Here is a 22,732-nt window from a genome sequence, read left to right on the forward strand (position 1 = left end):
ACTCATTTTGCAATTTTTTGAAATGCAGATGCTTTTTCAAAGCATAGGTTCATTGACCATATCTCACAAGCTGTCAATTTACGGTAAAATATCATTCTTTTGTGTTGGAACTCCACATAGATTGCTTTTATGTCGGAAGCACCTCCACCCCCACTGCCCTTATCCTCATGCTTTTATTCATTTTAAGCAAAGTCTTCTCCTGACATAACATTCTTATATCTGCAGCACAGAATTGCCTGTGTGTCTGTTTTCTTTCTGTCTCTTGATATTTTGTTAAAGCCAACTACAAATATCAGCTCTTTCATTAGCACATGCAGCAGAGCTATCAGGACCTGTATTTGTACAGTTCTTGGCATTGTCTACATTGCCGGGAATTCTTTTAAAGCCTTTACAATGCTGTACCCAGTTTTCATAAATCACAAGAGGGCTTGTCATTTAAGAAGCGGACAGTATTTGCAGAATTCCTTGACTAAGCTGATCAGTCATACCTCTGAAAATGCTTTCAGTGTATGTCGTTGTCTGTTAACACCCTGCATCACCACACACACACACACGGGGGGGGGCAATCTGGGATATGAAGTTTCTTAACACATTTTTCTCTTTTAGTGACTGTTATGCAAACTTTCCATAAGAGTACTACTGATTGTGTTGAGTACATGGGACAACGGTTTCACATGCATAAATCTATGTTAGATTAAAGCAGTCTCTACAGGGATGAGCCATCTGATCATGCATAAACAGGACCGCAGGAAGCAAGCTAGACACATCGGGTTGTCTTCACTGTTGTGCTGCATCAGTGCAAAGATTTCTGCTTGTGAAATGGAATGTTCTTCCCCTCTCATCTCTCACACACCCTCTTACTATGTTCTAGGGGGTCCCCCAACCTTCTGTAGCAGATTTGGGAGATGTTCAGGGCACTTGTTGGCACAGGAGAAGTGTGGAACATACCATTGCACAAGTGGTAATCCTTGCACTGACAGGACATGGTAGCCATTTTCACATGTCAGCTCAAGCCATACTTTTCTGAGGGAGTTCTATTTGATGGACTGATAAATAGCCTAATAAATGGCTTGCCCTACTAAGAATGTTTCAATTTTATTAATGTCTAACTGAGTAAATTTTACAGATCACAACTTGCCATAATTATGGTGCAAATCTACTTCAGAAATTTCTTTCAACAGACATATAGAGGATACTCAGTTTGGTTTGGTTTGTTCATTTGTTTAGAGAGAAAATGTACCTTAATTGCTGCTCCAATATGCAATTCCCCCTTGGCTTGAATCTTTATGTTTACTTACTTAGTACAATGTGGCATTGTGGTAGTATTAGTAGTAGTTCCAGTGGTGATTTCTTATCCCACCACTCAGTGTGTAGAAATAGCAAGTCTAGTCAGCATTGCTATCTGCTAAAATCAGATTCAGAAGCAGCATGCCTCTGAACACCTGATTTTGCGGAGCAACAATGGTGGTGAGCTACTGCTTTTATGACTTAGCTCTGGGCTTCTCACAGGTAACTGATTGGCTGCTGTGGGAAACAGGATAGTGGATTAGATGGGCCTTTGGCCTGATCCAAGATGGCTGTTCTTAGGTTCTTATTGCTGAAACATATTGTCATGTGGTTGAATAACAGTTAGGTGCTATTTTTTGTCTCTTCATGTTGGAAATTTCCACAGAGCGCAGTCTTACAGAATTGTTTTAATAAGTGACCGTGAGTTTCCAAAAATCAAAAAATCACATTGCCTAACAATCGAAACATGAGACTGACCATTCCTAAGTTCAAGAGGTGGAAAGTCATCATCAAGAGATGATGGGGGGGGGGGCGAAATATTGACTCCAGGCGCAGTTTCAACTAATAGATGAGGGGAAAGTATTTTACCATTTCATTTATTGGGAGAGTCACCATATGATTACTTTAAAATTCATCAGTCCCAGGATTCTGGACTTTTACTTTTATCTTCATTCCAACACCAGCTGGAAAATCGAAGTGGTGATTCTAGCTTTCTGTAGTTGCTTGTGGCATTCACCATCAGTATCTGAAATCTTTATTTCCATGGACTCATTGCAAATGATCGGTTCTTGCTGCTTGGCAAAGATGGATGTTTAGATGCCTGGAGCATAAGCCTGATAAGACAGGCATAGAGGTGATATTGGCAGGTTGGGGAAAATAAAAATTGTGGTTGGAAGGAGAGTAGCTTCATGTTATTTGAAATGAGATTTATTTTTTTACTTTGAGGAACTAAGATGTCAAACAAAGCATACAATTCTGAACTTTTAAGAACCAAGAATTACAACAAGCTTAAACACACGTTTCTGGATTTAAGTCTAACACCCTAGGGACATAGGAAGCTACTTTGCACCAAGTCAGACCATTAGTCCATCTAGCTCATTACAGTGGTACCTCGGGTTAAGAACTTAATTTGTTCTGGAGGTCTGTTCTTAACCTGAAACTGTTCTTAATCTGAAGCACTACTTTAGCTAATGGGGCCTCCCGCTGCCACCGTGCCGCCACCACGCAATTTCTGTTCTCATCCTGAAGCAAAGTTCTTAACCCAAGGTACTATTTCTGGGTTAGCGGAGTCTGTAACCTGAAGTGTATGTAACCTGAAGCATATGTAACACAAGGTACCACTGTACTGTCTACACTGACTGGCAGTAGCTCCCAGAAAGGGCATATTCTGAGCCCTACCGGACATTGAATCTGAAACCTTCTGCATGCAAACTGGATGTTCTACCACTTTGCAATAGCCCTTCCCCATCACCATTTACAGCTTAACATTTATATAACACTCCAAATAAAATATTTTGGTAATCATTGCAACAATTCTGCAAAGTAGGTCAATTATGCTATCGTCGTATTACAGAGGGAAGGCTGAGCGGAAGCCAGTGGGTATTGCTTTGTTGATGGACAGCATCTATCAGGCGAAGGGAAGAGAGGACATTTTCCATGCTGTCTCCTTCTCACTATAGCCCTGCTGGTTTTGACAGTTCAAGCTTCAGAGCCCCCCAAAATGTAGGCCCACCACTGCCTCTGCTGACTCTCTAGCCATTCTGGGAACTCTGCTACCATAAACACACTGTTACAAAATGCAATGAAAGGAATGGAAAAGATTCTGTAAGCTTCCGTATTGTTTCCAACAGCACTGTGACTGGAATTTATTCCCTGGCTGGAAGCTAGAGATGTCCGTCACAAAATGGGCCTCTTGTCTTTCTTTTCACCCCCAACTTGGTGTTTTCCTTTTGTGGAGAGCCTGTGGGGAGTCATATCATATTCTATCCAACTTGTCTGTGTATCTCCAAAGTGTTTTGGAGGCTTTGGGAGCATCCAAATTGCCTTGGGCCTCTTTATAGAAGAACTGCTTCACTTTAGAAAAGGTCCAAATTTACCCGAAGGAGGCCATCTTGATTCTTTATTCAGGCTTAATTCGAAACAAGCATACATCCCTAGTCTGAACCATTCATACATTCAATTTCTCCTATTTTGCCTGGTTTTTTCTCAGTTGGCCCTTAGGAATTTCAGTTGGCTCCCAGGAAAAAAATCCTGAGTTCGATTTCTCAGAAATCTTAAAGTGAAAATTTTGTTTCTTTTCTGCTTTTGATTAACAAATAACCATTTTGTAGAAGCATTTTGTTAACTAGCAGTTCAGTCCCTTCCAATAGTTATTTAAAGACCCAGAGTTCTACAGCACGCTCCCTGTTCCCGACTGGGACACCTCTGCCTGTATTCTTTTGGTTTTTACATGGATTCCCATGTACTTCCAACATTCTTGACCCACACAGGAGGAATTCTACAAATGGCAATTGGGAAGGGAAAGTAGTTTTTCAGTTGCATTGAAATAGTAGCACCTTGATTCCTACATAGTTCTTTTTATGCTAAGGTCACCAGATGTTCCCATTTCCCGGGGACAGTCCCCGGATATACAAACCAGTCCCCTGAAAAAATCCATCTATTTAGTAGGAAGTTGAAAAGTGTACCCGGATTGATTGAAAAAAAATCTGGTAACCTTATTTTATGTGCACTGCACAGACTGGTTAATTTGACACTGTGACTGGGGATATATGAGAGGGAACTGTTGAGAACAGAGCATATGACTGCGTGCTCCGAATTAGCCGCTGGAACATTGATTCTGAGAGGATTATTGACTTCCTAAGTGATTTGTTCTCCACGGGGTATCATCTCAAGGCGCAGTCCTTTGTGTAACCATAGAACATAGCAACATATCCTGTGAATGGTGGGTGCATAGCAGTAAGCCATTATGGAGAACACCAGCAGAGAAACAAAACCCAGAGTGGCAGCCATTTTGAGATCAGCTTGTTGTAGTAAAGAATTTGTAAACTGTTAAGTAAAGATTGCTTGTTTCACGCTGCAGTCTCTGGTGGCATCGTTTTATATACATTTGCAACAGCAACTATTATGTGGTGTCAAGAAAGAAAGAAAGAAAGAAAGAAAGAAAGAAAGAAACTGAAAGTAAAACTGTGAAGCAAAAAATAAAAAAGGTTAAAAAACAGGCCAGCTTCAGCCTCCAGGTGTTTGAAGGAAATTCTGCAGAGATGTGGAGAATGTGGAAACTTAAATTTAAGCTGTACTGTGTTGCAAGTGGAGTAGATAACAAAGACTAATGGCTTGAATCAGCACTATATTCTTCATGTGGCAGATGAAGTATTTCATTCTTTTCAGTTTGATGGTAATGCAGAAGAAGGGGAATCAAATTTTGATTACCACATATGAAGCATACTGTGTACTGTACTCAGAAGACATGTAGCATTGGAATGGATCAAATGTCCAGGCCATGATCTGAAGGCATATGGTAGAGTAACAGAGCTCAGCAGGTGCAGAGGCAAACAGTGTGGTGAAGGGCAGGCTGGTAAACAGGCTTGAGGGCTGGGAGGGAAAGGAGGACCGTTTTGTCAAGGGAATGCTGCTCACATTGAGGAACCAAGCTTGGAGCTGCAGTTATATAGAGCCAACCAGAAGCTTAGCTCAGTTGGTTAGAGCATGGTGCTCATAATGCCAAGGTTGCAGGTTTGATACCCATAAGGCACAGCGACATATTTCTGCATTGCTGGGGGTTGGACCAGATGGTCCATGGTGTCCCTTCCAACTCTGTGATTGTGTGAGATAAAGTCCCCTAGGCCAACTGGGCTGATGAGCTGAAGTATCCTGTCTGGCCATTAAATTGGCGGCACTGCAGAACCCTCAGGCTGATTGCTGCCACACTGGCAAAGGAAGGAAAGTGTTGGGACTTTGCTTCCAGAGGCCCTGATTTGAGTTCCTTGAGACCTTATGAGAAATATTCATGAAAATGAAGAAGCTTTGGGCTTGGATAGCGCAATGGTGCTTCATGGTTTGCCAAAACGGGTTGTTTCAGTGATTTGGTGGAAGAATGATAGCTTTATCACCTGGATAACTTTTGTAGGGGGCAAGGCTACATATCTGGCTTATCTTGGATATAAGACTGTGGGAGTGACTTCATTCCCTTCCCCCTTTTGTTGTCCATGTGTGCTTGAGGGTCAATGATACACGCTGCATTCAGACAGAACTTTATTCAATTTTCCCAATTCCTCCCCAATGTAATTTGCACATCTAATGAGTTATTTCACACAACGAAAAAGCCACTTCTGAAAACCTTGCAGAGTCTAGTGGAAGTTTAGTGCTAATTTCTGTGTTAATTGCTTCTAGGAGAAAAAAACAAACCCCTGTTTGTAACCCCATTAACCTGGAAAATTGTGGGAATTTTGTGCTGCTATTTTCCCACCGTTTCCATGGATTGTGGCAAAATTTTGTATTCCTGCATACTGTTCTTTTCCACAATGTTTGTAGTGAAAGAGAAGCACACATGCACATAAAGACTGGCAGCAGTGACATCATGTTTTATCATACCACATCCAGTGGCATGAAGGAAATTTAGCATGACATGGCAGTCGGTCAAAAAGCCAGAATTCTCTAAAGCAACAGGTCATTACAGTGCAAAAGGAGTATTAAACACCAGGACAGAAGCACTAGCATTTTTACCAGGAAAACTAACACAATACCCCCATACTTAAGCTAGCTAGCCTCTGAAGGAAGCCCTTTCTGGAAAACAGCATAATTTTAATTTCCAGTTAATGTTTCACAGGTGTTCAGCAACAGGAGAGGAAGCAGCTGGGGGTGGGATGCTATTGGGGAGGGGGGAGACTTGCCCACCTCCAGCACTGTGTAGTGCAATGAATGGAGTAATAGTGCTTGATAAATTGGGCAGCCTTTTCAAATGCACATTTTCCTTTCAGTTTAGTTCCAGAACTGCAGCAATACTGCTGTCACAACAGAAAGGAAAAGCTTATAAAAGGTGCTTTAAAAACCTTATCGCCACAAAACAGTGCAGAGTATTGCATAACGTAATACCTTAAAATACTTACCTTTTCATTGGAGCTGCAGCATATTTACATACTTCATTTATATGGCCTACTTATTCCTTTGCTGAAGGAACTCCTCTTTCCTGCAGTATCTCCCCAAATATTGCGTACATTTTATATTATGTAGCTATTACTTTCTCATCTCTTTAGGTTATTGGACAGGTAGCCTTAGATAACACTAATCGTTACTGTTCCTTGCAAGAGAACACCAAGATGGAGAGGTTTTTCACAAGAACTGGCTGAGTCAATCTCTGCATAAAGTTTATGATCAGGAAGGATATGCTACATCAAATGAACGAGAGAAAGAAAATACAAAGAAAATCTTTTGTTCTGAAGAAGTGTGGTTTGGGAATATAAAGGGGGGGGGAGATGAATTTTGTCGCTTCAGAAGAGTAGTTTGGTGGGAAGACATTTTTAGTGAGCCATATTTTTATAATCTGGAGAACATTCCCCTGAAACATTAAATATTTTAAGACTCCCTATGTTGAAGATTTGTTTCATTTTGGGTGGTATTTTCTTTAAATCACAAGCAAGATGTTTTCTTTTTATGTCTGACTCTGTAGGCCTGTGCCAACATCACAGAGGCTGTCACTAAAATACCGGAGTGTTGGGACATTTATTATTATATATTAATTATTTATAAATGTCATAGATATCTGCAGAGTAAAGAAAAAGGGAAGTTAAGATGAGCATGCATTCAAAATGTTCCTGAGAACATTTTAAATATTCAGCTCAGCCACAACCAGGATACAAATTTCAACTGCAAGAGTCAACCGTCTGATGAAATGTATTGTATGTTGTTGCACTTAAAAGCTTAATCTAGACAACACAACAGCATGGGGTTTGTAGTCCTTTGAGCTGTGAAAAAACTGATTCATTGGGCACATGTGTCATTCAGTTGCTCATGAACATTTAACCAACTTCACACTGCAGCATGGCATTTGGATTGTTTTGGGTATGTAAAAACATATATGTTGGAGTTGGATGACTATGCAGAATTTAGAGATTAGCCAAGTTTAGACAAGGCAGATATCATCAGAATGTAGCTACCCAAATAATAGAACTTCATGCAAATAATCGTTGAATGGCAGCAAACATAGAGAGACCTTGTTGTTGTTCTTCTACCTCAAGTTAGGAGAAAATTCTAGGTGCTGTCAGAAATCCCTCCAGTCTTGAGGCACCACATTTGCTCTATAGACACATCTTGGTTGGTCTATTTATTGAGAGTGTTTATGGCTCCTCTCTGCTGGTTGACTTCCTAGGTGTCTTTCCAGTTTCTTTCCAGGCTGTTATCTCACAGATAGGTATTGGGGAGAAAATTTCATATCAATAAAATCTATTCAGTATGTGATTTCTGAAACAATACACTAACCAAAGCACAGCCATCCTTCGAAATTCACACTTCTTTGAATTTTGCAATGCATTTCTCAAGACAAGTAATGCATGTAAAAATTTATGTACAGTGGTACCTCTGGTTACAGACACCTTGGGTTACAAATGCTTCAGGTTACAGGCTCTGCTAACCCGGAAGTAGTACCTCGGGTTGAGAAATTTACCTCAGGATGAGAACGGAAATCGTGCGGCAGCGGCACAGCAGCAGCGGGAGGCCCCATTAGCTAATGTGGTACCTCAGGTTAAGAACAGTTTCAGGTTAAGAACGGACCTTCAGAACGAATTAAGTTCTTAACCCGAGGTACAACTGTACTAGGGTAAACTGTGCATAACGCTATGTATATTGCTTAAAATAATACACAAAATGCATTATATAAGGCAAAACTGCTAATAAATTTTCATGAGATCTTTTTTAGAAATAAATCACAACCTGATATGGAATGTGGTGAACTGAATTGCACTTGGGCAAAAAAAATGAGAGGCACAAATACAAGATGGGTGACACCTGGCTTGAGAGCACTACATGTGAAAAGGATCTAGGAGTCTTGGTTGACCACAAACTAGACATGAGCCAACAGTGTGACGCGGCAGCTAAAAAAGCCAATGCAATTCTGGGCTGCATCAATAGGAGTATAGCATCTAGATCAAGGGAAGTAATAGTGCCACTGTATTCTGCTCTGGTCAGACCTCACCTGGAGTACTGTGTCCAGTTCTGGGCACCACAGTTCAAGAAGGACACTGACAAACTGGAACGTGTCCAGAGGAGGGCAACCAAAATGGTCAAAGGCCTGGAAACGATGCCTTATGAGGAACGGCTAAGGGAGCTGGGCATGTTTAGCCTGGAGAAGAGGAGGTTAAGGGGTGATATGATAGCCATGTTCAAATATATAAAAGGATGTCACATAGAGGAGGGAGAAAGGTTGTTTTCTGCTGCTCCAGAGAAGCGGACACGGAGCAATGGATCCAAACTACAAGAAAGAAGATTCCACCTAAACATTAGGAAGAACTGCCTGACAGTAAGAGCTGTTCGACAGTGGAATTTGCTGCCAAGGAGTGGGGTGGAGTCTCCTTCTTTGGAGGTCTTTAAGCAGAGGCTTGACAACCATATGTCAGGAGTGCTCTGATGGTGTTTCCTGCTTGGCAGGGGGTTGGACTCGATGGCCCTTGTGGTCTCTTCCAACTCTATGATTCTATGATTCTATGAATTCAAGACTGGGGGAAAAGAGAAACCGAGAAACCAATGCTGACCAATATGCTCATCCCTACCCACAGGCATGGCAAGCAAAGGGCACGGTGTGAACATTTATATCACTGGGCTGAACATTGTTTTCCTAGTCCCAGGTGTATCTTATCATGATCTTTCCTCTCTGCTGGGCATGGAGAACAGGAAGGAATGGCTAAAGTGCCTAGAGAAGGCAAGGCATTGGGAGAATGGAAAAGTGATTGTGTCTGCAGAGAATGGGTCTTGAGATGACACAATTTGGGTATAAGAAGGAGCAGCTTCTGGGTTCTGGTGAGATCTTACGGGGCTCTCATGAAATCTTACAAAGCAATATAGTATTTATATAACCATCTCAGATTCATTATAGATTTGACCTGCTTCTTTTGCAGGCTATGTTGTGTGGCTCATTATATAATTATGAATAACAGTAGACAGTGTAACAGTGTAACATTGTCTGTCCGTTAATTAAAGATATTACTACCTGGAATTTACTGGAGACAGTGACAAAAAACTAACTGACTTTGGGTTCTTGGTATTGCAGGTCCAATAATTTGGGTTTAGGAGTCTTTTAAAGTACCCAATGCAATTAAAACACATGCTAAAACCAAAACACACACAAAGAAAAAAAGGGCCCAACTAATCTTAGCGGGCTTTTTTAGTTTATATATGGCTTTTGTTATTATTTTAAACATTCAAAACATTGTTCATGGTCAGTCTGACTGTAGAAACAATCCAAGTGGTCACTTGCCACTTGTTTTTAGAGGTGCCAAGATGCAATAACATCTGAAATTTAGTTCCCTGAATCCCTTGCTGTGCCACAGAAGACACTAGAGAGCATTATTTGGATGGTGTAGGACAGCCACTTAGGATGCCTTTTGCTCCTGTCCTGATAGTATTAAAACTATCTTCAAAATGTAGGACCGGTCATGTGTTCTATAGCCTAATGCTAAGATTCTCCACACCAGGTTGGAGCATAGCCACAGATATCCCAGTGCAACATCACAAAACATCATGTTACAGTAATATACGGAAGCTGCCTGTTGGAAAAGCAGATAACAAGGGAGAAATCAATTCAGCTGGACTAAAGGTCACCACCCTGTGCCAAATATACAGATGGCAATAAATTGGACTGGAAAGGGCCAGCCAGGAAAAAAAAGCTTAGAGGCAGAACAATAATAAGTGAGGCTGTGGTCAAATCAGCTGCTGAGCACCACTATTCTTGACACTTCCACATCCAGATGTACTGAAGAAGAGGAAAGCTGAAATCAGAGTTAACCAGAAATCTCTGTAAATCCCAGGGAAGGAATATTTTTGCACTGGCCACAAGACTCAGCTGCTGTCTGTGAGTGCAACCACTAGCAGAACTATCAAAGAGCACAGAACAGACAAAGTGGTACATTTGCTTCAATATCTTTCTCTCTCAACGCATGGTGATTGGAGAGCCCTGGTAAAATCACTCCTCTGATTAAAAGCTAGACTCTTCAGTCACAAAAGAGTTCTCCATGCTCCATACCCCACCCTGACATTTTTCTTACATGTCAAGCTTGAGGAGAAAGGTTTCCTTTTTGGCTCCCTACTCAAACAGTTTTTTTCAGCATCTGAATCTCTGAAGTGCCCCGGGTTGCTTAAAGGGTCCCTGCCAGTAGTCCACTTCGGACTCTCAAATTTCAGTGGCTCCCTGTGTGACGCTAAAATTTGGCACACGCACACAACACCACCTCTCATGCTCTGTTCTACAGCTCCCTGCAGTGTGGCACCCAGTGCAGCCACCCTAAAACTGCCTCTGCTGCTGCTTCAGTGTGGAGCATTTCGGAAAAACCCCACTTTGATTCAGACACATCCCCAGCCTTTTCAAAGTAGCCCACCTTGGATTGGGATTCCTCCACATCTGATGCACAACTGTCCTACACAGCCTCCAGAATCAGAGGCATCATGGCTTTGAATACCAGTTGGTGGAAAACAATGCAGGATATAACTTTGCTTGCTTGTGAGCTTTTCATAGATCGCTATGGGAAACATGATGCTGGACTAGGTAGGACTTTGGCTCTCCCAAAGGGCTCTTCTTATGTTGTCATATACTCAAAAGGCCTACAGTTAGGGCACAATCCAAACCTCTGGTGAGCAGGAGTGGCATTAATGAAGCAGCAGAGCCATCTCACATCTGGAACTCTGCCACTTGTGCTGACCAGGGTAGAACGTGGTACAGAAAAAGTCTGGGGTTTTCCTGTGGCATCTCTAGGCTGGCACAGAAGAGAAGCTGGACCAGTTTGGGAGCTGGCAGATGGCTAGCTGGATCAAATCAGTAGTCCCTTTCTCTGAAATGCCCTCTCCCCATCCCTGAAATACCCTGTTTTGAGTGTATGCTGGCTACACCTTGAAGCTGACCCAGAAACTCCAGTGGGTGCAGAATGCCGCGGTGAGGCTCCTTACAGGGTCCTTGCTGCGGGATCACATTCATCCAGTGCTTTACCAACTGCACTGGCTCCCGGTGGAGTACAGTGCCAGGTTTAAGGTGCTGGTTTTGACCTTTAAAGCCCTATGCGGCCTAGTACCCATGTACCTACGGGACCGCCTCTACTGGTATGCCCCATGGAGGACCTTAAGGTCCACAAATGACAACACTTTGGAGATCCCAAGTCGCAAGGTGGTCAGATTGGTCTCAACTGGGGCAGGGATTTTTCAGCACTGGCCCCGACTTGGTGGAATGCTCTATCACAAAAGACTAGGGCCCTGCGGGACTTGACATCTTTCCACAGGGCCTGCAAGACAGAGCTGTTCCGCCTGGCCTTTGGTTTGGACGCAGTCTGACTCTTATGTTTTCCCTCCCCTTACGGGCTACTTTTAAAATGAGTGCATTTTAAATTGCATTTTAACCTGTATTTTAAATTGCCCCCCCCATTATATTTTTATTGTAATTTTACTGGTGTTAGCCGCCCTGAGCCAGGCTCTGGCCGGGGAGGGCGGGTAATAATAACAACAACAACAACAACAACAACAACAACAACAACAACTCACACGAGGGATACTGGCAACAATATCTTACACCCACTTCTGGTTTAGGCCAGTGCAGTCAGAAGTAAAACACCTCAGCCCCTTCAGCAGAACAGCACAATGGATTGCTCTGTTTGTTGTCCAATATTATGGTGATAGGGTGATTCTCTGATATCAGTAGAAACTTTTTTTGGAATAAGGATTATTGGAATTAAGCAAAGAATGGCCCATTCATTTCCTTCCCAAGTCCTGCCTAGCTCTACACAGCAACTGTAAAAAGGAATTTATGAAATATCTTTTTTTTTGTACCTGTGTTAAAGCATTGAGAGTGTGTTAGTAGATGTTTTCTTACTTTAAATTACACTCAAATTAAACAAAAATAAAGTAAGATTGCAAGCATCAGTGAGAGGCAAATGCCCATCTTTTTCCAATGCAACTCTTTGAATTTTGTAAATCACTTATTTGAATGAGAATACATTTCCAATATAGTTATTGTGCATAAGCACATTTTAAACCATTTTTAAGAGGATGAGCAATTTAAAGCTTTTTTGCATTAATTTTGGGCTGATTTACAGTACTTGCTACTGACGCATTAAGAGATTTAATGAACTTTACTAGGATAAAAATACTCAATTCAAATTAGTTCAAAGAACTTCAGCTAGTTTAATGGAATGTTTCACTGGTGAACAGGAGAATAAATAGTATATTACTGTTTTATACATAAAAGAAATACCTATAGCAAATATATCTGCTGTACCAAAAGTAATAACATTCATTTTTATGAGTCATTAGCCCTTCGTTCTAAGAATAAATCAAAGGAATAACTTTAAATCATGTGTATTTTAATATTGTGTTCGGGTGCAGTGCGAGCAAAAGAGTGAATCCAACATTGTTTTAACATTATTTATGCACAAGGAGAGGGGAATAATTTAATGTACAATTCCAAGGGCAGGCAATTTGTTCAGCACTGAATACCATATAGCTCAGTGGTTCTTAAGCTGGGGCTCGGGAGCCATCAGTGGTTCCTGGCACACTTTCAAGTGGTCCCTGGGACCATGGAGGAAAATAATAGAGGAGAACGATGGAGAGATGACGGTCCCATTGAAATTTTCACCCCGTGCTGAAAATGCAAGGCGCTTTTGAGCCTAAATGTTATGAAATTTAAATTGACAGGCAGCTTGCCTCTTCGACATTGGAAGCAGTTGCAGTAGAAACTTCAAAGAAACTCCTGGCTGTGTGCATTTCTTTCCCCAGTACACTTGTAGCTTTGTCTGGATTCCAGCCAAAGAGGACAAAAGTAGCAGTCAGATTTCAATTTGGAAGGCCTTCAAATAAAACTTGGTGGGATAGCAATAACAATAATAATCAGAGCAGAATAATGGTTACAATAGGGAAAAAAAGCTGAAGAATCGTAAGTAATTTTGTTTGTGGATGTAATTTGCATCATTGGTAGAGATCTTTTGCTTTGGTAAAGGAGCCTTCAAGCTACTTAGGAGGATGGATGCTTCTGATGTTGCTAATTTTCCATATTTGCAGTGACGGAGGTAACTCGCCCCCATTTCCCAACCCCCATTAATTTGATTTAGTGATGAGTGGGCCTTGTGAAAGGTGAGCAGCAATTATGGGGTGCTGGAACAGTAAGACGATGGATTCTGCCTGTGTTCAACCCACATTTGTGACACCACATGAACATGTTAAATGTGGGTTGATTGTTAAGCCGGTCTGTATGCACCATTGAATCATAAGCCCTATTTGTGTGTGTAAATTTCTCAAACATTTCTTCTTCCATTTCTCCCATTTTTCTGTCTCATTCATAGGGTGATATAGAATTCCTTTTGATTTCTTGTGGGTATGAGGTTGAGCTTACCTTACTGTAACATGGTGAACAGAGCTGTGCCCATGCCCATCTTTCTTTCTTTCTTTCTTTCTTTCTTTCTCTCTCTCTCTCTCTCTCTCTCTCTCTCTCTCTATCTCTCTATCTATCTTTCTCTCTCTCTCTTTTTACTATTAAGCATTTCCCCTGTGTTATGTGGTCTTCCCCAGGCAGTTGTCCCAGGCAAGGGACAGGGGCATGTGCTAAACACAGATTCCAGGAAAGCAAGGTCCTGTGCCACTAGTCCCAGTTCAGGTTCCAGTAGCAAAAGCAGGTCAAGCAGAGTCTGGGTTCTACCAGGGCAAGAACAAATGAGCTGAGGTCAGGTTCTGATCAGCAGGGGTCAAAAAGGAGTGGAAGAAATGTTCAGCCCAGCACTACATGGCACAGTGCCACTCAACCTCCATTCTCAAAACATGTGTGAATTAGTCCTGCTTTGGTTATTGTCTCCAAAGGACAGGTCACTTCACCTTCAAATGCTCATCTGAGGCCTATTGGCAAGACTTTGCTTTATTCCTTTATGAAAGTGAATGAGACCCCAGGGAAGCTATGAAAGAAATAGAAGAGCTGAGGGGGAAAGGTCTTAGGATAACTCATAATTGACAAAAACTATCTGGGCAGGAAATTGTGGCAGCCTGCCCATCAGTTGGAAAGTTAATTCAACTTCAGATAAAGGAATTTTAAAGGTGAAAAGGACAGTTAAACTTCAGATGAAGAAATAATAACAAAGGAAGACAGTAAATCCTCAGAGATCTGTCGAGGGAACAACGGTGATAGTGCTTTATTTTTTAATTGGAAGGAGGCATTTAAAAGAGAGAGAGAGAGAGTTGGGAGAAGAAAAACAAAATGCCCATCATATTTAAGTTCCCACCTTACAGACTAAGAGGCACATATTATAACTCATCAATGACTATAATTTTACCCATCTATAATCAACCAAAACAATACTACCAATAAAATTCAGAACCTGCCAGCAATATTGTGATGAAGTTTTGCACACAAATCTTAAGACAATACCTCTATTGTGCTGTAGTAATTGTAGAATCCTCTCATAGCTAGAATATTCTAAGGGGAAACTCAATTATCTGAGTGTCCAAAGAAGCCAAACTGACACCATCCATGCACAAAGAAACACCTCTAAAAGCAGGAGGAGGGCGGGCATAAAACCCATTCACAAAGAGTGAGCATGTTTGGTGGACAGAGAATGCTGACTGACATGTTGCAGAAGCAGAGAAAAGAAAAGAAAAAAAAAACGGGAGACGGAGAATGGAATGGACTATCCTGACATAAGGAATGGCTGACTGACTGGAACCTTGAACAGGAGCCCTGAAATATTTTATTGTTAACCCCACTTCTTATTTCTCCTTCCCCATAGGTGTCAGTACTATTCACCCATGGGACTTTATGTGTCTCAGACTGGACCACTTTCCAGGAGTTAAAGCTTTATATCTGTTTCCTCTGACAGGGAAAGGATTTACCTTTTAAATGAATTGGCCTGGATTTTTGTTCATGCTATCATAATTTCCACCCCTTTCTTCTTAGATCTATAAAGTCTGGCTTATGTGGAATCTCTTACTCTAGCAAATGCCATCCGTTGTTAAAACAAGTTGTGTACTGAATAAAACGTGACTCTGTGGAGTGGGTTACATGACCGTGCATTTTGAGGGGTTGTTATTCCTTCATTCATTCCTTCCTTCCTTCCTTCCTTCCTTCCTTCCTTCCCTCCCTATGCCATTGAATAACTTGAGCAAGGGTCATTTTTCATAAATGTTTTGCACCAAAAATGTAGCACAGTGTCACTGAATCTATCATGCCAAGCATCTTTGTTTACAGATGTCACAGACTCTCCTGGGAGGTTCGGTACAGGCTCTAAATATCTAAAATGCCCCTGGAAAACTGACGCTTACATCTGATTAATGTGGAAGATGGTCCTAAGAGAACTGCAGTAATGTACCATATCTTTGGAGGGGAGAAAGAGTTTGTGACACTGCGCCTACTTTTTCTTCTCTTTTGCAAGTTTACAGCCCCGACTGCTACAGATCATTTCAAGCTTTTCCAGTGGGGTGGAGCCACAATAATAATAATAATAATTTATTATTTATACCCCGCCCATCTGGCTGGGCCTCCCCAGCCACTCTGGGCGGCTTCCATAAAAACCAAAAATACAATAAAATATCACACGTTAAAAACTTCCCTGAACAGGGCTGCCTTAAGATGTCTTCTGAATGTCAGGTAGTTGTTTATCGCTTTGACATCTGCTGGAAGGGCGTTCCACAGGGCAGGCGCCACTACTGAGAAGGCCCTCTGCCTGGTTCCCTGTAGCTTTGCTTCTCGCAATGAGGGAACCGCCAGAAGGCCCTCGGCGCTGGACCTCAGCGTCCGGGCAGAATGATGGGGGTGGAGACACTCCTTCAGGTATACTGGACCGAGGCCGTTTAGGGCTTTAAAGGTCAGCACCAACACTTTGAATTGTGCTCGGAAACGTACTGGGAGCCAATGTAGGTCTTTCAAGACCGGTGTTATATGGTCTCGGCGGCTGCCCCCAGTCACCAGTCTAGCTGCCGCATTCTGGATTAGTTGTAGCTTCTGAGTCACCTTCAAAGGTAGCCCCACGTAGAGTGCATTGCAGTAGTCCAAGCGGGAGATAACCAGACCATGCACCACTCTGGCGAGACAGTCCGCAGGCAGATAGGGTCTCAGCCTACGTACCAGATGGAGCTGGTAAACAGCTGCCCTGGACACAGATTTGACCTGTGCCTCCATGGACAGCTGTGAGTCCAAAATGACTCCCAGGCTGCGCACCTGGTCCTTCAGGGGCACAGTTACCCCATACAACAATAGGCTCTCTGCTGTGGTGTCCCTAGTGGCGGCATTGGTGTCACCTCCTCGTCCCTCAGCCTCTTGGTCAACCTCAGCAACACCACTGCTGGAAAACTCTTGCTGTAGCTCTGTTCCACTTTGCAAGCCACTCCCTCGTTCTCTACTAGAGATACCAGGGATTGAATGTGGGGTTTGAGTTGCAGTGCCTTCTTCTAATGAAACAGAGAGCTGAGATACATAGAGATTACAAAGAGCAGCCCACACCACTAACAATGAAAAGAAACACACATACACACATTTAAGTCTACTATAAAAGTGATATAGTCAACATTCACCTAATGCACACATTGCACTCAGTAAATCTTACCTGAAGGAGAAATCTTACCCGAGTAAACTTGAGGTTCTCATTTGGAGCACAACTAGTATCTAATGGCAGAGCAGGTGTCAAATGAAGGCAAGACAAATGAATGGATGCAGTCCTCATTTCCTTAAAGATAAAAACTTTGCAGAGGACGCCCTCCCCACCTTTCCAGAAATCCAGCTGGTAGCACCCTGGGGTTTTTGTGAAACAAAGGCACCCAGGCGGGCAATTTGTAGAATGAAAGAAAGGGCAATTGGAAGCACTCCTGCGCCACCTTGGAAGTGTAGTAAGCACAACCTTGCAGCCCATCCTTGAGAACGTACTCTGGCTTTTAGTAATTTTGAATGCACTTACTTTTCACATTAATTGCTGGAGAATGGTACAAAAATAAATAAATGGGGGATTTTTTTCCAGCACAGCACTAGATTCAAATTCCAGCCTGTAGAAACGCCTGAGGATTTGTTGTAGTGGGGTATTTGCTAGCTGTACCACTGGGGCTTGGAGCGTGGGTGTGCTGCAGTTGTCTTACATGTTGTGCATGTGGTGAAGTAGGGGTGTGCTGGGGGGCATGCCGCCATCATTGTGAGTTCATTGGTTACCTGTGTAGGGCAGCATATGGGCATGGGCACAGTCCCTGGTGGGTGGGAGCTGGAGGTATTTCCAAGGATGCTGTGTGTCATTTTAAAGTCCTTTTTTGGGGTGTATTTTCTAGTTGTGTGTACTCCCTGCCCCCACTTCCTGCCCAGGTAGAGCACACAATGGATATAACAGGCATTCTGCTGATGTAGCTGTGGCATATCTCCAACCCTGACATGATGCGAGTATAGGATTGCTCTGCCCATTTCATTGTTAAGAGTGCACAGAAGGATTAGCGGTTCATTTCCATTTTAAATACTTACAAACATGCCTACCAAGTGGGGCAAACATGTTGAACAAGATCCCAAGGCTCAGGATTACAGGGATCTAACAGCAGCCAATACAAAGCAATGTCAGCATGGCACAGAGGCAGGAGGTCCACTTAGAATATCTTTGTCAAGAGCTATGATGAATCTATAAGCAGTGTGATGCTAATACACAGCATGATTCCCTTCCTGGTGTTCATTATCTCTATCCTTATAAGCATGCACTTCAAAAGGCTGTTTCCTGAAGAAAATACCATTTTAATTCCAATGTTTATGATTATGATGACTTCTTATTGCTCTTCAACTTATCTTTCAACCTTTGGTTTGTTGTTTAAGACCACTGGATACAATCTACGCATCTTCCAGTGAAATTATGGCACTCTGTTGTGAGAATTATGCTCAGTGTTCTTTCAATAAATCACATTTGCTCTTTATTAATTTCTATCACACCTTTCAAGCCACATAGGGCCCCCAAGACAGCAAAGAGAAACATTAAATTCAGTACTAATTAATCTGCTTTTTTATTTTTTTAATTAAAGAAATACAGCTAGATACTTTCATTGTGAGAAGGCTTGCAGGAAATTCAGTGATAAAAAAAAACCTTGCTGGTTTAAAAGTTAAGGGTATCTCCTTTTGGCTTGAGCTCTACAGAGCTGGGGAAAGTTGAAGCTGATGCCTTAAGAGACATGCCTTCTGATCAGTCTATGTCAAAAATTGTGCTTGCTTACAACTTAACTCCATGCACCCACACTTCCCCTTGCTCTTTGAGGCCCAAATCCAGATGAAGAGGATGAAATGTCTGAGATTATGAAGACATCCCACTTAAACACTGCTGTTGAGATAATGTCCCCCCACCATACCTGGTCACCAGACCAGCTTAAGGGATGCAGGGCAGGCCACATGACGCACACAGCTTTGTTCTCCAACACTCACCACCACTTACTCACCAGTCTATCCTGGTACCTACTCCCTGCCCAACTGTACAAATCCTGCAATGTCATAGTTAGGCTGCCACCAGTGTGCATCAAGTGAGCAGATGTCTGTTTTAATACTTGACTTGGGTCAACTGACTCTCTGCCTGCTTGTTCAGTCTTGGTCTGTCTCAGTGATGATGTCTGCGATACATTGGGAGGAGACTAGGTGAAACAGAAACACAGGCCAGGTTGGCAGCAAGCCAGCATTTCTGTCATTGGGATGTTGGCTAAGGACAATGAGAATCCTGGGATGGGGTGGGCGGCTCAGGGGAACAGCCAGAGAGGGGAAGCCAGGAAGAATAACCTATGAGGTTGCCACCACAGACCCACAACATCCACCACCTGAGTTGGACACCTCACCCCCAATTGTATGTGCTGCATGTATTTCCTGCATGGGAAAAGTGCTTTTCAGGATAAAAACTGTAACTCACAAATATCTAGTTCCTCTATTCAAAGTCCACTTAGGTGATTTTGGCTACTTACTTTGAAAGGTGGCCCCACTGGCTCTGGTTTCCTAAGAGATTCTGTCCAAGTGTCCCTGGGAAGGAACATAAGAACTCAGCATCCATAGTGACCCCCATCCTGGAAAGGACAATGCACAAACAAGGTGCAATAAACAAGAGGTCATTAGTCTTTTTTGTTATTTCATAAAAATGCAAGTTATGTTTCTAAGAGGTTCCAACATCGGTAAGACTAGTAGGTATTCAAGCAATATAACATTGGTGGCCCTATAGTTCAACAGGTAAGTAAGTGTCCCTGTTGCCAACAGGAATGATGCTGTTTGGCTTCTCTGCAGGTTCCAATTCAACTTTTTCCTGGTGGGGATCACCATTTGTTGGATTTCTAGAACTTAGCTATGAGGGCCCCCACTCACTCAAGAACAAGAATTTGAGCCATCTAGAGCAATCCCAGGTGGTGATATGGGTTGGGGATTGAGGTTGCTCCCAGCCTAGCCTCATTGCTTCTATCTCCTTCTCCAGGAGCTCAGGGTGGATCACTGCTTCACCCAGTTGAGAAGCTCTCCTGGGAACTAAGCCCCTCACCCCAAAGTATATTCAGCCACATCAGAGGGAAGTCAGGTTCTGGTCAAAGATTTAGTGGAGTGGAGGGATGATTGGCCGGTCCTTTAATTAGGGCAACCAGCCTCCTTTGCCTTGCCCAATGGTCTCTAGGAGACTACTTGGCCACTGGATGTCCTTTTCTCTATCAGTCTGACCTCCCCAGCATCTTGTTTTCCCCTCCATTTCATTCCCATCTCACCCGTTTATCACAGCCCTGCTCACATACCTTTCACTTGTAGTGCCACTTCTTGATAGTGTCCTGGCCCAGTGGTAAATGAAGCCTCCAGCACCAGACCAATCAGCTAGGAAGGCTGTGGGAGTGGTGATGATGGCACTTGTGGTGGAGTAGCCTAGTTAGTCCTCCACAAATACCAACAACAATAAGGGTATTATCAAGGTGTCCCATACAAGAGTCATCTGTGTTCCTATGGAGATGAAGTAGTCAAAACTTTGGGTCATCTCTTCTTAGAATGTAATTTTTAGAGGAGTGTAATAGATTACTTGGTCCCCTTATGAGGAAACATCCTAGAACGACACTGGAATTATACCTAGAATATTTTTTGGCTGATACAAATACATTAATAACAGACTTAATGGCCAAGTTCCTCTTCTCTGCTCAAAAGTCTCAACTCTCATTTTAATTGCAATTTGTATATTACATTTTTATCTTTTGTATCATAAAACATTATAAAAATGTGTGTATTTTATTCTTTGCATTATATTGTACAGTGGTACCTCGGGTTAAGAACTTAATTCGTTCTGGAGGTCTGTTCTTAACCTGAAACTGTTCTTAACCTGAAGCACCACTTTAGCTAATGGGGCCTCCTGCTGCCGCTGCACAATTTCTGTTCTCATCCTGAAGCAAAGTTCTTAACCTGAGGTAATATTTCTGGGTTAGCGGAGTCTATTTCTGAAGCGTATGTAACCTGAAGAATATGTAACCCGAGGTACCACTGTATTTTAAATAATAATATGTTTTAATGCTCATGTTTTCATTCCTTGTATGCTGTGTTTTTTGGAGGGAGGGGGTCTATGACTGTACAATAAGATATTTTGATTAGCAAATCTTTGCATGGAGATATAGAAATTCTACTAAATTTTTACAATATAAATTTAGCAATAATGTCACGGTTGCTTGTCTAGTCAACAGTAAGTCTTACTGGGTAATATCCAACATTAATCACACTCAGAATAGACTGATTGATTTCAATATGTTTACTCAGAGTATGACTGAGTTGGATATCACCCATTAAGGTAAGTGACACTCACTCTAGCTAAGAGAATACCAGATTGCAGTCTAAATATTTATCAGTCCTGCTTTAATAGGTCTACAAACAGAGAAAACAGGAAAAACAGATGCAAGCAGGGTATCGTTGGCCTCGGAACCTTCTTGTAATAACCATTATCTGATCCCTGAGCCTTAAAATTTTGGATACAGAAGCTGTCATTAGGCAATAAATGTCCTTGTAGTTAATTTGTGTTGTGGATTGATGTTATTTGAGTCTTCTGCATTACAAAGAGACCTTTTGCTGGCCTACTTCATTCCTAAAAACAATGACTAGCTGTTTGTAGGAGGTAAGATTAGTTTGCTATAGATTCATCCTATTTCACTTTTTGCTGACCAAGCTTTATGTTAGATAGACCTTCAAACTGCCATGATTTGCATAAGTGAAAATCAAACAGCAAACAGAGGTTTTAAGTGCCTTTAACCAAGAACAGGAACAAAAGTTTATCTGCAAATTTCATACCATATAATGTGATGAACCTTTGCTTTGCTAACTTCACAGAACTCCACAGAACTGGAAGAAAAAAAATCTATTCTCAAAAGACTGCAGTCCTGAAATTGTTTCCTCTGTATTGCTATTTGCTCTGATCACCTGCTCATGAGAGCCCCTATTCAGTTCCACAGAGGGACCCAATGTTCACACACAAAGGAAAAACTATGGGGTTCCCCTTCCAACTAAAGTAATGGGGAGCCATTTGGGGTAGGGAGTCCAAGATTTCCATGCTTGGAATAAGTTACTTTTAATATTGAAGGCTGACTTGAGACTGGAACAGGATAAGTAGGTTGAAGTTCAGGTAGAGATTATTTTGTTATAAAATAAGGGCTTCCAATGCTTCCAACCCCAAACAAACATCTGGAAAGGGATGTGTGAAGGTCTGGAGTATGTGTAGCTAAGCTTTTGTCTACCATTTCTTGCGGAGTTACAGCTTCCATCATCACTGACCATTGGCCACGTTGACTGGGCCTTATAGGAGATGGACTGACTCCAACCAGTGCTGGTCCAGGCTATTTTGCATCACAGGCAAGGCTAACTACTTTCACATGCAATGTCCCCAGAAAAAAATGGCAAACTTAAATTTTCAAAAACTTGTAGAAAAAACTTGAAACTGCTAAATTTATTTTAAATTGCCAGAATAAGTAATCTGTATAAAACTGTGCCCCTTGGGGGTCAGTACTGCAGCCCTCTGAGGTTTGCACCCCAAGTGGCTCCCTAATTGGCCTAATGATAGCACTGGCCCTGACTCCCTGTTCTAGAGTGGGATGGGGCCATTGGTATGATCTCATTGCACCTTTGCACACAAAAAGCCCTTTTGTGCAATTAATTCATGAAGGGGCTACAGACCGCTTGATTTCTTTAGACCCTGCCCCAGGCCTTCTCTTGGTTCAACTGCCATCAATATTCTGTAAGCTTGCAGGTTCCTGTTGGCAGTTTTAGAAACAAAAACAAAAACCATTGTCATTT

This window comes from Podarcis raffonei, chromosome 1 (assembly GCF_027172205.1).
Source record: "Podarcis raffonei isolate rPodRaf1 chromosome 1, rPodRaf1.pri, whole genome shotgun sequence".
Taxonomy (NCBI): Eukaryota; Metazoa; Chordata; class Lepidosauria; order Squamata; family Lacertidae; genus Podarcis; species Podarcis raffonei.